Consider the following 14,854-nt stretch of genomic DNA (forward strand, 5'->3'; position numbering starts at 1 on the left):
CCCCAGCAATGCCCAGGGGGGGACCCAGTTGCTTGCTGCTGAGAGTTACCAGATCCGGATATGCACCCAGCAGCAAGTCTTCGCACCAGAAACGACTGGTCGGATTATAAAAGCACGCGAGGAAAACTCGAATTAACTAAGGAAATCCCTGCAAACCACTCAGAGTAGCACCTAAGAGCAGTTTGAAGGGAAACCAGAGCACGGTTGAAACTTTGAAAATCCGGACTATATAGGAAAAATGTGCGGACCACCACTAATGGTGAAAATAGCGTACGGTCGTGCAGCCTGAAGCCGCGAATCGTCCGAAAATCGCCTCGTGGGACACGGCACTCGATATTTCGTGAAACCCTAGGTATGTTGCTAATGGAAAAAAGTTCCCCTCTCGACTGTGCCGTGGTGCCCGCCTTTTTGCCGAGGCGGACGCGACGACCCGAGTGCCGCCACGCGGCAAACGGTGTAACCAAGTGCCGCCACGCGGCAAACGGGGTAACCAAATGCACGCGGCGGTCGACCGTCGCCGTGGGTACAGAAACAAAGGAAACGAGGTGCGAGTAGAAACGGGCAGTTGTAGGAAGAAATTGTATTTGCATTGTTGGTGTGTACTGTCATGTAGTGTGATGAACTGGCACGGGAGTGTTATGTCTGGGGAAAGAGCTGTTTCGGAGGTAGAAGTACATAACCTCAAAACACGTTGATGAGGTGGTCCGAGCTCCAAGTGAAATAGAAAAGCGAAACACTGCGCAGCATACTTACCTGGCGTAGGGGCTACCCTGATCAAGCAGGGGGTTCCCCCAGGGTGAGGCTCTTCCCTTGCACTTCGGTTGAGCTGACCTCTGCGATTACCCCAAATGTGGGTAACTCGGGCGCGTAATTTTTGGTAGTCGGGACTGCGTTCGCGCTGTCCCGGTGAAAAAATTTCAACTTAGTAGTTGTGAAGTAGTGTTAAGAATTATGTACAGTGAAGTGTAATTTTTTTTTTTTTTTTCATCTGTGTATGGTATGTAATGCATTCGTAGGTCTCAAGTTTACGGTGCCTTGGCGAACAACCCCACCGTCTTGAAAGTGCGGAAGGAAGGTACGTAATTGTGCATGGTAATAGTTGAAAAAAGAAAAAAAAAATTCCCATGAACGATACTTGTCCAATTCGATTTTTCAGATTTCCCCCTCCCCGCCTCACCCCCGGGCCCAGTGGTTTAACGGTAACCGGCCCAGTGTGTAAACACTGGGCACAACAAAAAATTGTTTAAAGACTCATCAAATGTTCCCCTCCACGGAAATCTTTAGTAAAAGGCGAAAGATTTATGCGTTTGAAGGGAAACCAGAGCACGGTTGAAACTTTGAAAATCCGGACTATATAGGAAAAATGTGCGGACCACCACTAATGGTGAAAATAGCGTACGGTCGTGCAGCCTGAAGCCGCGAATCGTCCGAAAATCGCCTCGTGGGACACGGCACTCGATATTTCGTGAAACCCTAGGTATGTTGCTAATGGAAAAAAGTTCCCCTCTCGACTGTGCCGTGGTGCCCGCCTTTTTGCCGAGGCGGACGCGACGACCCGAGTGCCGCCACGCGGCAAACGGTGTAACCAAGTGCCGCCACGCGGCAAACGGGGTAACCAAATGCACGCGGCGGTCGACCGTCGCCGTGGGTACAGAAACAAAGGAAACGAGGTGCGAGTAGAAACGGGCAGTTGTAGGAAGAAATTGTATTTGCATTGTTGGTGTGTACTGTCATGTAGTGTGATGAACTGGCACGGGAGTGTTATGTCTGGGGAAAGAGCTGTTTCGGAGGTAGAAGTACATAACCTCAAAACACGTTGATGAGGTGGTCCGAGCTCCAAGTGAAATAGAAAAGCGAAACACTGCGCAGCATACTTACCTGGCGTAGGGGCTACCCTGATCAAGCAGGGGGTTCCCCCAGGGTGAGGCTCTTCCCTTGCACTTCGGTTGAGCTGACCTCTGCGATTACCCCAAATGTGGGTAACTCGGGCGCGTAATTTTTGGTAGTCGGGACTGCGTTCGCGCTGTCCCGGTGAAAAAATTTCAACTTAGTAGTTGTGAAGTAGTGTTAAGAATTATGTACAGTGAAGTGTAATTTTTTTTTTTTTTTTCATCTGTGTATGGTATGTAATGCATTCGTAGGTCTCAAGTTTACGGTGCCTTGGCGAACAACCCCACCGTCTTGAAAGTGCGGAAGGAAGGTACGTAATTGTGCATGGTAATAGTTGAAAAAAGAAAAAAAAAATTCCCATGAACGATACTTGTCCAATTCGATTTTTCAGATTTCCCCCTCCCCGCCTCACCCCCGGGCCCAGTGGTTTAACGGTAACCGGCCCAGTGTGTAAACACTGGGCACAACAAAAAATTGTTTAAAGACTCATCAAATGTTCCCCTCCACGGAAATCTTTAGTTTTTTTTTTTTTTTTTTTTTTTTTTTTTTTTTTTTTTTTTTTTTTTTTTTTAAAAGTGGGGCCCCTAGGGGCCCACACACAAAAACATCATTTAATACATAAAGATACATACAAGGCAGTTGACAAGAACACTGTACAGAACATAAACACAAAGACGAAGAACATGACGATGCTGGACCCCGCCAACACGGAGGTTCTTGAAGGTCCCGGCTACTTGTTGGGTGGAGGGGGGGTGAGGGACTGCTGGGGGTGAAGAGATGCTGATCCAGGAGCCGCGCAGCTGATGGAGGCCGCGCGGAGAAAACGGCGATGCTGATGACGATGGGAAGAAGACGGAGTGGCGATGTAGATGGTGAACTATGGTGGCGGGTCCGCGGAGGCTACCGGTGGACGTGGAGGTCTACGCCGTCATCTACCGGGCCCACCGGCCGCCGGGACGTCGTCAGCGTCGTCGTCGGAGTCGTCGCGTAAGTGGTCAGTCGAAAAGAGCGGTCGTCGTGGGTGGGGTGCAGGAGGCAGCGGCTCCGCAAGTTGAAGGATGAGGGGGTTGTCGCTGCGTCGGCATCGGCGTAGGAAGTAAGTTGTCATGGAGCGAAGGAGAGGGTGAAGGTGGGGCAGGCCGGAGTCTGCCAGGAGAGTCAGCCTGGAGGTGGCGCGGGGGAGTCCGAGAAGGAGACGAATCCCCAGGAAGTAGGTGCGGGTAATGGGGCGAAGGTTGAAACGGGATGAATGAACCCACACGGGGGATGCGTAGGTGAAGCGTGGGATGACGTAGGAATGAAATGCGGTGATGCGAACCGGGAGGGGGGTGCCAGATGAGGGTCGCAGTATCGGTGCCAGCTGCGCCAAGACCGCCCTGGATTGAGTCTTCATGGAAGCAAGGTGCGGGATGAAAGTGAAGGTACTGTCCAGGGTCACCCCCAGATAGCGGACCTCGGGTGACCAGGGGATGGCAGTGCTGGAAACTCGTGGGGGGTGGTCCTGGCGTGGGTGGATGCGTGAGAAGAGAATGGATTGGGTCTTCGAGCAGTTCAGCCCGATGCCGTGCGCGAGGAACTGAGTAGAGAGTGATGTGAGCCCGCGGCTCAGGCGGTCGCCGAGCATTCGCTCGGAGACGGAGGAAGCGAGGAGGCAAGTGTCATCGGCGTACTGAACCAGGTGAGTACCAGGTGGTGGTTGCAGGTCGGCGATGTGAAGGGTGAAGAGAAGGGGTGAAAGGATGGCGCCCTGGGGGACGCCGGCCATGATGTGACGGGGGTCGGAGAGTTCGCCCTCCACCCGAACCCGGAAGGTACGACCCCCCAGGAACGAGCAGACGAGGCGTATGAGATGAGGTGGAAGGTCGGTGGCGGAGAGACGGTGAATGAGTTGTGAATGGGGCACGGAATCAAATGCCCGGGCAAGGTCCAGAAGCACCATGCCCGTGTGTTGGCGCCGTGCGAAACCTTGGACAGCCAGCACCTCCACACGGGCGATGGCGTGGGAGGTGGAGTGACGTTTGCGGAAACCGAACTGGTGATGGGGGAGAAGATGCAAGAGGTTGACGTGAAGGAGAAGGCGTGTGAGAATGGTCCGCTCTGCGACCTTAGAGATGATGGGTAGAAGAGAAATGGGGCGGTACGATGATGGTAGGGAAGGGGGCTTCCCGGGTTTGGGTATGGGTGAGACAATGGCCACTTTCCAAGGGGTGGGGAAATGACAGAGAAGGAACATCGCGTTGATGATGCGGGTAAGGAAGACCGTCGCCTTCCGAGGAAGAGCACGGAGGACGGGTGCAGGCAGAGAGTCGGAACCGGGGGCAGAAGGGGGCTTGAGACGGAGGAGGAGTGTGCGCACCTCCGATGGCGTGGCGAGAGGGAATGGCAGAGAGTCCGGAAGAACGGGCAGAGTGACGTGATGTGCGAGGGGGGGGGGGTGTGTCCCCGTCGTCCGAAGACTCGGAGGAGAGGGTGGGGGGGTCAGCGGAGGCAAACGTGGTCGCGAGGTAGGCAGCGACCGCCTCCGATCGCTCAGGGGCAGTCTCCGCCACCCCGGCCGGGTGGGTGAGTGGGGGAATAGTGGTGGGGACCGATCGGAGGCGCCGGACGTAGGTCCACAGAGAGCCGGATGCAGAGGCGAGGGAGCCGAGACGCCGGGTCTCCAAATGCGCCTTCCACGCCGCGACCATCCGGCGGCACCGGCCCCGCAGCAGGAGGAACACCATCCGTGTCAACGGGGACCGGTTGGCCTGCCACAGGCCGCGGAAGCGGTCGCGCAGGACCACGGCGTCACGCAGGTAAGGCGGGAAGGGGGTGATGCGGGTACTTGGAGTGGCCAGCGGAATGTGAGCGGAGGCGGCCGCAGAGACGGCCCGGGTGAATGACACGACGTTGGCGTCGAGACGGTCGGGGGTGTCGAAGGGGAGGGTGAGGTCGAGTGATGATGAGAGGGTGGTCTGGAACCCATTCCAGTCGGCGTTGCGGAAGTCGAAGCGGGGAAGGTGCGGGTTGGAATGGGGGTAGAAGTGAAGGGAGCCGAGGACGGGCAGGTGATCCGAGGCCCCGGCGGTGAGCGTGGTGAGACCAGAGATGATGGGGAGCGGTGTGGTGAGGGCGAGGTCGATGATACTGGGATGACGGTGGTGCTGAGCGGGGAAGAATGTGGGGGTGGCGGGGGCGCAGATGGAGAGGTTAGTACGCCGGAGGAGCTGACGGAGGGAGCTGCCACGGCGGTTGGCCGCGACGCAGCCCCAGTAGGGATGGGTGGCGTTGAAGTCCCCGGCCAGCACGACATGGGCATCGAGCCGACCGAGGGCGACAACGGCGGCAGAGGGGAAGGCAAATTGGGGTGGGAGATACACGGAGACTAGAGTCAGGGAGTAGGGCTGTCCGAACAGGCGCACGGCCACAGCCTCAGTCGCGGGTGAAGGTGGAATGTGTCGGCGGTGATGGGTGAAGGTGTCGCGCACCAGGAGTGCCACCCCACCCCCCCGACCATCACGGTCGGAGCGGTGGACGGCATATCCCGGGACGCGGAGGGGTACAGCGGGGGTCAGCCAGGTCTCTGATAGGAACACGACATCGGGTGAGTGCTCGTCGACGAGGTGAAGGAAGTCGAGAAGCTTAGGGAGCAAAGAAAAGGCGTTCCAGACTAGGAGCTTAAGGGGCGGCGGGGGATCCATCGAAGAGACCCAGAAGCGCTTGGAGGAGCACCTCGAATCTCTCCGAAGGGGACTTGGCATGGGACAGGGCGGTCAGGGTGCGGCGAATGAAGGGAAAGTACTGCCGAAACAGCTGGATGAGGTCACGTATGATCGTGGTGAATGAAGTGTCGTCAGCGTCCGGTCGGTGAGATGAGGGGTCCTGAGGTGCAGATGGAGATGGCCCGTCGCGGGAGGGGAACAGGGTGGCGGCGGCGGAACCGCGCCGAGTCCAGGCGTTGGAGGTGACGGCGGGAAAGGCACGAGCGTCGGTCAAGTTTGGCGGCCGCGGTCGCGGTGCCGGGGTGGCCTCAGGCTGTTGTCGGGGGGGGTGGCGTCTGAGGTAGGCCTGGTTCACCCGGCAGTCCATGGAAGTCGCGAAGTGCGCCTCGCCGCAATTGACGCACTTCGGAGTCGTCGATGTGCACTCGCGGGACCGGTGGGGCCCGGCACACTTGAAACAGGCCACCGGCCTCTCGCAGCGTGTGGATGGGTGGCCGGCCTGCTGGCACCGGTAACACTGCGGGACCCGCCCGCTGCCACGATAGCGTTCGACGGAGTCCACCCAGCAGCCCAGGGAGCGTAGAGCCAGGAAGGGAGCTGCCTCCCCCAGGTGGTGAGTATTAACCAGGAACGGACGGGTCGTGGCGGTGTCGGTGACGCGGAGCGGAGTGACGGAAGCAACGGGTAGGTCCAGGTCGAGGAGGGCGGCGTGCACCTCCTCGGGGGTAGTGGTGAGTGGGAGACGCTTCAGGACGAGTCGGTCCCCCTTCTCGTCCTGTCGCAGGTGCGTGAAAGGCTGATGGCCGAGCTGGGTGAGGTGGTTGTATAGGAAGGTGTGATCAGCGGCGTTAGAAGTGTAAAAGGAGGTGCGGCCGTCGACGGAGGTGATGGATAGCTTGCCAGAAAGGAGCGACTGAAACGATTGGGCCAGGGTGAAGGGGCTGGTGGTGATGGGGAGGCGGCAGCCGATGGGCGGCATGCGGGTAGGCTTGACGGTGGCGGCGGCGGAGGCAGATGCGGGGGCGGCAGCAGGTTGGGTGGGAGGCCGGGTGCGGGGTCCAGGTGCAGATGCGGAGGTGGATGGTCGAGGCGACGGCTGACGAGCAGCGGAGGTCGATGGCTGAGTCGCGGCGGTCGTAGTCGGTCGGGGGGTGGTGCGGCGGGTGAGGTGTGAGATGCGGGATGACGTGGATGGTGCAGGTGACGAGTCCCGGGACGAGGTCCCCTCCTCGCCGGCGGAGTCGAGCTCGAGGGCGCCAAACCGGTTGGAGATGGAGGTGCGGTCCTCGGCGCGCCCCATCCTCGGCCGCTTCACCGTCCGGCGGGGGAGGCTGAAGCCGGTGTCCATCGGCACGTCCCGGGGGGCCGCAGGCTCGACAGGGATGAGTGGCAGTGAGGGGGAAGGCGCTGAGAATGGTGAGGAGATGGGGTGAGAAGCAGAGGGGGTGAAAGTGCAAACTGTCGTGGTCGTCATGGTGGTGGTCGTGGTGGTGAGGGTTGCTGCCATGGTGACGTCCGGGGTGAAGGGGGTGTCGGAGCAGAAGCCAGGTGGCACCATCTGGAGATGCCTGGACTCCGACACCTTCGTGCAGCGCTCCTGGGTGCGGATCCCGGTCCGGCTGGGGGTGGGGGGCGGCGAGCATCCCTCTGTTCCAGCATCGCCCGAGGCACCCGTCCGGTCTCGGTGGCCACCAGGAGGCCTGGTGTAGTCCCTCAATGGCGGTTGGAGTCGGCCCTCAAAGTCGGAGTCCCCCAGGGGCGGGTCCTCCCCGGACCCCCCCTCGGCCATGCCGACGAGAAACAATCAAGTCGGCAGGCCAAGAGCCACACCCGGGAGGAACTACTCTTCTCGGCCACCTGGTGACAGCCCCAGGAAGCAGCAGCAGCAGTCAGCAGTCAGTTAAAGGTGGAAGAAGATGGAGTGAATATAATAGGAGTGATGCTGAGTAGAACTTGTAAATAAAAAGAAAATAATAATTAGTGGAACCCGAGGGTTGAATTTATTTCTGCAGAGTCCCCCCAGCAATGCCCAGGGGGGGACCCTGTTGCTTGCTGCTGAGAGTTACCAGATCCGGATATGCACCCAGCAGCAAGTCTTCGCACCAGAAACGACTGGTCGGATTATAAAAGCACGCGAGGAAAACTCGAATTAACTAAGGAAATCCCTGCAAACCACTCAGAGTAGCACCTAAGAGCAGTTTGAAGGGAAACCAGAGCACGGTTGAAACTTTGAAAATCCGGACTATATAGGAAAAATGTGCGGACCACCACTAATGGTGAAAATAGCGTACGGTCGTGCAGCCTGAAGCCGCGAATCGTCCGAAAATCGCCTCGTGGGACACGGCACTCGATATTTCGTGAAACCCTAGGTATGTTGCTAATGGAAAAAAGTTCCCCTCTCGACTGTGCCGTGGTGCCCGCCTTTTTGCCGAGGCGGACGCGACGACCCGAGTGCCGCCACGCGGCAAACGGTGTAACCAAGTGCCGCCACGCGGCAAACGGGGTAACCAAATGCACGCGGCGGTCGACCGTCGCCGTGGGTACAGAAACAAAGGAAACGAGGTGCGAGTAGAAACGGGCAGTTGTAGGAAGAAATTGTATTTGCATTGTTGGTGTGTACTGTCATGTAGTGTGATGAACTGGCACGGGAGTGTTATGTCTGGGGAAAGAGCTGTTTCGGAGGTAGAAGTACATAACCTCAAAACACGTTGATGAGGTGGTCCGAGCTCCAAGTGAAATAGAAAAGCGAAACACTGCGCAGCATACTTACCTGGCGTAGGGGCTACCCTGATCAAGCAGGGGGTTCCCCCAGGGTGAGGCTCTTCCCTTGCACTTCGGTTGAGCTGACCTCTGCGATTACCCCAAATGTGGGTAACTCGGGCGCGTAATTTTTGGTAGTCGGGACTGCGTTCGCGCTGTCCCGGTGAAAAAATTTCAACTTAGTAGTTGTGAAGTAGTGTTAAGAATTATGTACAGTGAAGTGTAATTTTTTTTTTTTTTTTCATCTGTGTATGGTATGTAATGCATTCGTAGGTCTCAAGTTTACGGTGCCTTGGCGAACAACCCCACCGTCTTGAAAGTGCGGAAGGAAGGTACGTAATTGTGCATGGTAATAGTTGAAAAAAGAAAAAAAAAATTCCCATGAACGATACTTGTCCAATTCGATTTTTCAGATTTCCCCCTCCCCGCCTCACCCCCGGGCCCAGTGGTTTAACGGTAACCGGCCCAGTGTGTAAACACTGGGCACAACAAAAAATTGTTTAAAGACTCATCAAATGTTCCCCTCCACGGAAATCTTTAGTAAAAGGCGAAAGATTTATGCGTTTGAAGGGAAACCAGAGCACGGTTGAAACTTTGAAAATCCGGACTATATAGGAAAAATGTGCGGACCACCACTAATGGTGAAAATAGCGTACGGTCGTGCAGCCTGAAGCCGCGAATCGTCCGAAAATCGCCTCGTGGGACACGGCACTCGATATTTCGTGAAACCCTAGGTATGTTGCTAATGGAAAAAAGTTCCCCTCTCGACTGTGCCGTGGTGCCCGCCTTTTTGCCGAGGCGGACGCGACGACCCGAGTGCCGCCACGCGGCAAACGGTGTAACCAAGTGCCGCCACGCGGCAAACGGGGTAACCAAATGCACGCGGCGGTCGACCGTCGCCGTGGGTACAGAAACAAAGGAAACGAGGTGCGAGTAGAAACGGGCAGTTGTAGGAAGAAATTGTATTTGCATTGTTGGTGTGTACTGTCATGTAGTGTGATGAACTGGCACGGGAGTGTTATGTCTGGGGAAAGAGCTGTTTCGGAGGTAGAAGTACATAACCTCAAAACACGTTGATGAGGTGGTCCGAGCTCCAAGTGAAATAGAAAAGCGAAACACTGCGCAGCATACTTACCTGGCGTAGGGGCTACCCTGATCAAGCAGGGGGTTCCCCCAGGGTGAGGCTCTTCCCTTGCACTTCGGTTGAGCTGACCTCTGCGATTACCCCAAATGTGGGTAACTCGGGCGCGTAATTTTTGGTAGTCGGGACTGCGTTCGCGCTGTCCCGGTGAAAAAATTTCAACTTAGTAGTTGTGAAGTAGTGTTAAGAATTATGTACAGTGAAGTGTAATTTTTTTTTTTTTTTTCATCTGTGTATGGTATGTAATGCATTCGTAGGTCTCAAGTTTACGGTGCCTTGGCGAACAACCCCACCGTCTTGAAAGTGCGGAAGGAAGGTACGTAATTGTGCATGGTAATAGTTGAAAAAAGAAAAAAAAAATTCCCATGAACGATACTTGTCCAATTCGATTTTTCAGATTTCCCCCTCCCCGCCTCACCCCCGGGCACAGTGGTTTAACGGTAACCGGCCCAGTGTGTAAACACTGGGCACAACAAAAAATTGTTTAAAGACTCATCAAATGTTCCCCTCCACGGAAATCTTTAGTAAAAGGCGAAAGATTTATGCGTTTCAAGGGAAACCAGAGCACGGTTGAAACTTTGAAAATCCGGACTATATAGGAAAAATGTGCGGACCACCACTAATGGTGAAAATAGCGTACGGTCGTGCAGCCTGAAGCCGCGAATCGTCCGAAAATCGCCTCGTGGGACACGGCACTCGATATTTCGTGAAACCCTAGGTATGTTGCTAATGGAAAAAAGTTCCCCTCTCGACTGTGCCGTGGTGCCCGCCTTTTTGCCGAGGCGGACGCGACGACCCGAGTGCCGCCACGCGGCAAACGGTGTAACCAAGTGCCGCCACGCGGCAAACGGGGTAACCAAATGCACGCGGCGGTCGACCGTCGCCGTGGGTACAGAAACAAAGGAAACGAGGTGCGAGTAGAAACGGGCAGTTGTAGGAAGAAATTGTATTTGCATTGTTGGTGTGTACTGTCATGTAGTGTGATGAACTGGCACGGGAGTGTTATGTCTGGGGAAAGAGCTGTTTCGGAGGTAGAAGTACATAACCTCAAAACACGTTGATGAGGTGGTCCGAGCTCCAAGTGAAATAGAAAAGCGAAACACTGCGCAGCATACTTACCTGGCGTAGGGGCTACCCTGATCAAGCAGGGGGTTCCCCCAGGGTGAGGCTCTTCCCTTGCACTTCGGTTGAGCTGACCTCTGCGATTACCCCAAATGTGGGTAACTCGGGCGCGTAATTTTTGGTAGTCGGGACTGCGTTCGCGCTGTCCCGGTGAAAAAATTTCAACTTAGTAGTTGTGAAGTAGTGTTAAGAATTATGTACAGTGAAGTGTAATTTTTTTTTTTTTTTTCATCTGTGTATGGTATGTAATGCATTCGTAGGTCTCAAGTTTACGGTGCCTTGGCGAACAACCCCACCGTCTTGAAAGTGCGGAAGGAAGGTACGTAATTGTGCATGGTAATAGTTGAAAAAAGAAAAAAAAAATTCCCATGAACGATACTTGTCCAATTCGATTTTTCAGATTTCCCCCTCCCCGCCTCACCCCCGGGCCCAGTGGTTTAACGGTAACCGGCCCAGTGTGTAAACACTGGGCACAACAAAAAATTGTTTAAAGACTCATCAAATGTTCCCCTCCACGGAAATCTTTAGTTTTTTTTTTTTTTTTTTTTTTTTTTTTTTTTTTTTTTTTTTTTTTTTTTTTTTTTTTTTTCAAAAGTGGGGCCCCTAGGGGCCCCACACACAAAAACATCATTTAATACATAAAGATACATACAAGGCAGTTGACAAGAACACTGTACAGAACATAAACACAAAGATGAAGAACATGACGATGCTGGACCCCGCCAACACGGAGGTTCTTGAAGGTCCCGGCTACTTGTTGGGTGGAGGGGGGGTGAGGGACTGCTGGGGGTGAAGAGATGCTGATCCAGGAGCCGCGCAGCTGATGGAGGCCGCGCGGAGAAAACGGCGATGCTGATGACGATGGGAAGAAGACGGAGTGGCGATGTAGATGGTGAACTATGGTGGCGGGTCCGCGGAGGCTACCGGTGGACGTGGAGGTCTACGTCGTCATCTACCGGGCCCACCGGCCGCCGGGACGTCGTCAGCGTCGTCGTCGGAGTCGTCGCGTAAGTGGTCAGTCGAAAAGAGCGGTCGTCGTGGGTGGGGTGCAGGAGGCAGCGGCTCCGCAAGTTGAAGGATGAGGGGGTTGTCGCTGCGTCGGCATCGGCGTAGGAAGTAAGTAGTCATGGAGCGAAGGAGAGGGTGAAGGTGGGGCAGGCCGGAGTCTGCCAGGAGAGTCAGCCTGGAGGTGGCGCGGGGGAGTCCGAGAAGGAGACGAATCCCCAGGAAGTAGGTGCGGGTAATGGGGCGAAGGTTGAAACGGGATGAATGAACCCACACGGGGGATGCGTAGGTGAAGCGTGGGATGACGTAGGAATGAAATGCGGTGATGCGAACCGGGAGGGGGGTGCCAGATGAGGGTCGCAGTATCGGTGCCAGCTGCGCCAAGACCGCCCTGGATTGAGTCTTCATGGAAGCAAGGTGCGGGATGAAAGTGAAGGTACTGTCCAGGGTCACCCCCAGATAGCGGACCTCGGGTGACCAGGGGATGGCAGTGCTGGAAACTCGTGGGGGGTGGTCCTGGCGTGGGTGGATGCGTGAGAAGAGAATGGATTGGGTCTTCGAGCAGTTCAGCCCGATGCCGTGCGCGAGGAACTGAGTAGAGAGTGATGTGAGCCCGCGGCTCAGGCGGCCGCCGAGCATCCGCTCGGAGACGGAGGAAGCGAGGAGGCAAGTGTCATCGGCGTACTGAACCAGGTGAGTGCCAGGTGGTGGTTGCAGGTCGGCGATGTGAAGGGTGAAGAGAAGGGGTGAAAGGATGGCGCCCTGGGGGACGCCGGCCATGATGTGACGGGGGTCGGAGAGTTCGCCCTCCACCCGAACCCGGAAGGTACGACCCCCCAGGAACGAGCAGATGAGGCGTATGAGATGAGGTGGAAGGTCGGTGGCGGAGAGACGGTGAATGAGTTGTGAATGGGGCACGGAATCAAATGCCCGGGCAAGGTCCAGAAGCACCATGCCCGTGTGTTGGCGCCGTGCGAAACCTTGGACAGCCAGCACCTCCACACGGGCGATGGCGTGGGAGGTGGAGTGACGTTTGCGGAAACCGAACTGGTGATGGGGGAGAAGATGCAAGAGGTTGACGTGAAGGAGAAGGCGTGTGAGAATGGTCCGCTCTGCGACCTTAGAGATGATGGGTAGAAGAGAAATGGGGCGGTACGATGATGGTAGGGAAGGGGGCTTCCCGGGTTTGGGTATGGGTGAGACAATGGCCACTTTCCAAGGGGTGGGGAAATGACAGAGAAGGAACATCGCGTTGATGATGCGGGTAAGGAAGACCGTCGCCTTCCGAGGAAGAGCACGGAGGACGGGTGCAGGCAGAGAGTCGGAACCGGGGGCAGAAGGGGGCTTGAGACGGAGGAGGAGTGTGCGCACCTCCGATGGCGTGGCGAGAGGGAATGGCAGAGAGTCCGGAAGAACGGGCAGAGTGACGTGATGTGCGAGGGGGGGGGGGTGTGTCCCCGTCGTCCGAAGACTCGGAGGAGAGGGTGGGGGGGTCAGCGGAGGCAAACGTGGTCGCGAGATAGGCAGCGACCGCCTCCGATCGCTCAGGGGCAGTCTCCGCCACCCCGGCCGGGTGGGTGAGTGGGGGAATAGTGGTGGGGACCGATCGGAGGCGCCGGACGTAGGTCCACAGAGAGCCGGATGCAGAGGCGAGGGAGCCGAGACGCCGGGTCTCCAAATGCGCCTTCCACGCCGCGACCATCCGGCGGCACCGGCCCCGCAGCAGGAGGAACACCATCCGTGTCAACGGGGACCGGTTGGCCTGCCACAGGCCGCGGAAGCGGTCGCGCAGGACCACGGCGTCACGCAGGTAAGGCGGGAAGGGGGTGATGCGGGTACTTGGAGTGGCCAGCGGAATGTGAGCGGAGGCGGCCGCAGAGACGGCCCGGGTGAATGACACGACGTTGGCGTCGAGACGGTCGGGGGTGTCGAAGGGGAGGGTGAGGTCGAGTGATGATGAGAGGGTGGTCTGGAACCCATTCCAGTCGGCGTTGCGGAAGTCGAAGCGGGGAAGGTGCGGGTTGGAATGGGGGTAGAAGTGAAGGGAGCCGAGGACGGGCAGGTGATCCGAGGCCCCGGCGGTGAGCGTGGTGAGACCAGAGATGATGGGGAGCGGTGTGGTGAGGGCGAGGTCGATGATACTGGGATGACGGTGGTGCTGAGCGGGGAAGAATGTGGGGGTGGCGGGGGCGCAGATGGAGAGGTTAGTACGCCGGAGGAGCTGACGGAGGGAGCTGCCTCGGCGGTTGGCCGCGACGCAGCCCCAGTAGGGATGGGTGGCGTTGAAGTCCCCGGCCAGCACGACATGGGCATCGAGCCGACCGAGGGCGACAACGGCGGCAGAGGGGAAGGCAAATTGGGGTGGGAGATACACGGAGACTAGAGTCAGGGAGTAGGGCTGTCCGAACAGGCGCACGGCCACAGCCTCAGTCGCGGGTGAAGGTGGAATGTGTCGGCGGTGATGGGTGAAGGTGTCGCGCACCAGGAGTGCCACCCCACCCCCCCGACCATCACGGTCGGAGCGGTGGACGGCATATCCCGGGACGCGGAGGGGTACAGCGGGGGTCAGCCAGGTCTCTGATAGGAACACGACATCGGGTGAGTGCTCGTCGACGAGGTGAAGGAAGTCGAGAAGCTTAGGGAGCAAAGAAAAGGCGTTCCAGACTAGGAGCTTAAGGGGCGGCGGGGGATCCATCGAAGAGACCCAGAAGCGCTTGGAGGAGCACCTCGAATCTCTCCGAAGGGGACTTGGCATGGGACAGGGCGGTCAGGGTGCGGCGAATGAAGGGAAAGTACTGCCGAAACAGCTGGATGAGGTCACGTATGATCGTGGTGAATGAAGTGTCGTCAGCGTCCGGTCGGTGAGATGAGGGGTCCTGAGGTGCAGATGGAGATGGCCCGTCGCGGGAGGGGAACAGGGTGGCGGCGGCGGAACCGCGCCGAGTCCAGGCGTTGGAGGTGACGGCGGGAAAGGCACGAGCGTCGGTCAAGTTTGGCGGTCGCGGTCGCGGTGCCGGGGTGGCCTCAGGCTGTTGTCGGGGGGGGTGGCGTCTGAGGTAGGCCTGGTTCACCCGGCAGTCCATGGAAGTCGCGAAGTGCGCCTCGCCGCAATTGACGCACTTCGGAGTCGTCGATGTGCACTCGCGGGACCGGTGGGGCCCGGCACACTTGAAACAGGCCACCGGCCTCTCGCAGCGTGTGGATGGGTGGCCGGCCTGCTGGCACCGGTAACACT

The 14,854-nt window shown here is 57.3% G+C and overlaps 8 non-coding genes across 8 annotated transcripts; 5 read left to right on the forward strand and 3 right to left on the reverse strand.

Moving 5' to 3' along the window:
• Positions 1–745: 745 nt before the first annotated feature.
• Positions 746–908, forward strand: LOC134544813 (U1 spliceosomal RNA). The gene has a single exon (XR_010078070.1). It is a non-coding gene; the product is annotated as a U1 spliceosomal RNA (small nuclear RNA).
• A 299-nt stretch (positions 909–1,207) lies between these two features.
• On the reverse strand, positions 1,208–1,327 carry LOC134544781 (U5 spliceosomal RNA). The gene has a single exon (XR_010078038.1). It is a non-coding gene; the product is annotated as a U5 spliceosomal RNA (small nuclear RNA).
• Positions 1,328–1,870: 543 nt separating this feature from the next.
• Positions 1,871–2,033, forward strand: LOC134544814 (U1 spliceosomal RNA). Its single transcript, XR_010078071.1, has one exon. It is a non-coding gene; the product is annotated as a U1 spliceosomal RNA (small nuclear RNA).
• Positions 2,034–8,353: 6,320 nt separating this feature from the next.
• LOC134544815 (U1 spliceosomal RNA) lies at positions 8,354–8,516 on the forward strand. Its single transcript, XR_010078072.1, has one exon. It is a non-coding gene; the product is annotated as a U1 spliceosomal RNA (small nuclear RNA).
• A 299-nt stretch (positions 8,517–8,815) lies between these two features.
• LOC134544782 (U5 spliceosomal RNA) lies at positions 8,816–8,935 on the reverse strand. The gene has a single exon (XR_010078039.1). It is a non-coding gene; the product is annotated as a U5 spliceosomal RNA (small nuclear RNA).
• Positions 8,936–9,478: 543 nt separating this feature from the next.
• Positions 9,479–9,641, forward strand: LOC134544817 (U1 spliceosomal RNA). Its single transcript, XR_010078074.1, has one exon. It is a non-coding gene; the product is annotated as a U1 spliceosomal RNA (small nuclear RNA).
• Positions 9,642–9,940: 299 nt separating this feature from the next.
• On the reverse strand, positions 9,941–10,060 carry LOC134544783 (U5 spliceosomal RNA). The gene has a single exon (XR_010078040.1). It is a non-coding gene; the product is annotated as a U5 spliceosomal RNA (small nuclear RNA).
• A 543-nt stretch (positions 10,061–10,603) lies between these two features.
• On the forward strand, positions 10,604–10,766 carry LOC134544818 (U1 spliceosomal RNA). The gene has a single exon (XR_010078075.1). It is a non-coding gene; the product is annotated as a U1 spliceosomal RNA (small nuclear RNA).
• The last annotated feature ends 4,088 nt before the right edge of the window (positions 10,767–14,854 follow it).

The sequence above is a fragment of the Bacillus rossius genome, unplaced genomic scaffold (assembly GCF_032445375.1).
Source record: "Bacillus rossius redtenbacheri isolate Brsri unplaced genomic scaffold, Brsri_v3 Brsri_v3_scf50, whole genome shotgun sequence".
Classification (NCBI taxonomy): Eukaryota; Metazoa; Arthropoda; class Insecta; order Phasmatodea; family Bacillidae; genus Bacillus; species Bacillus rossius.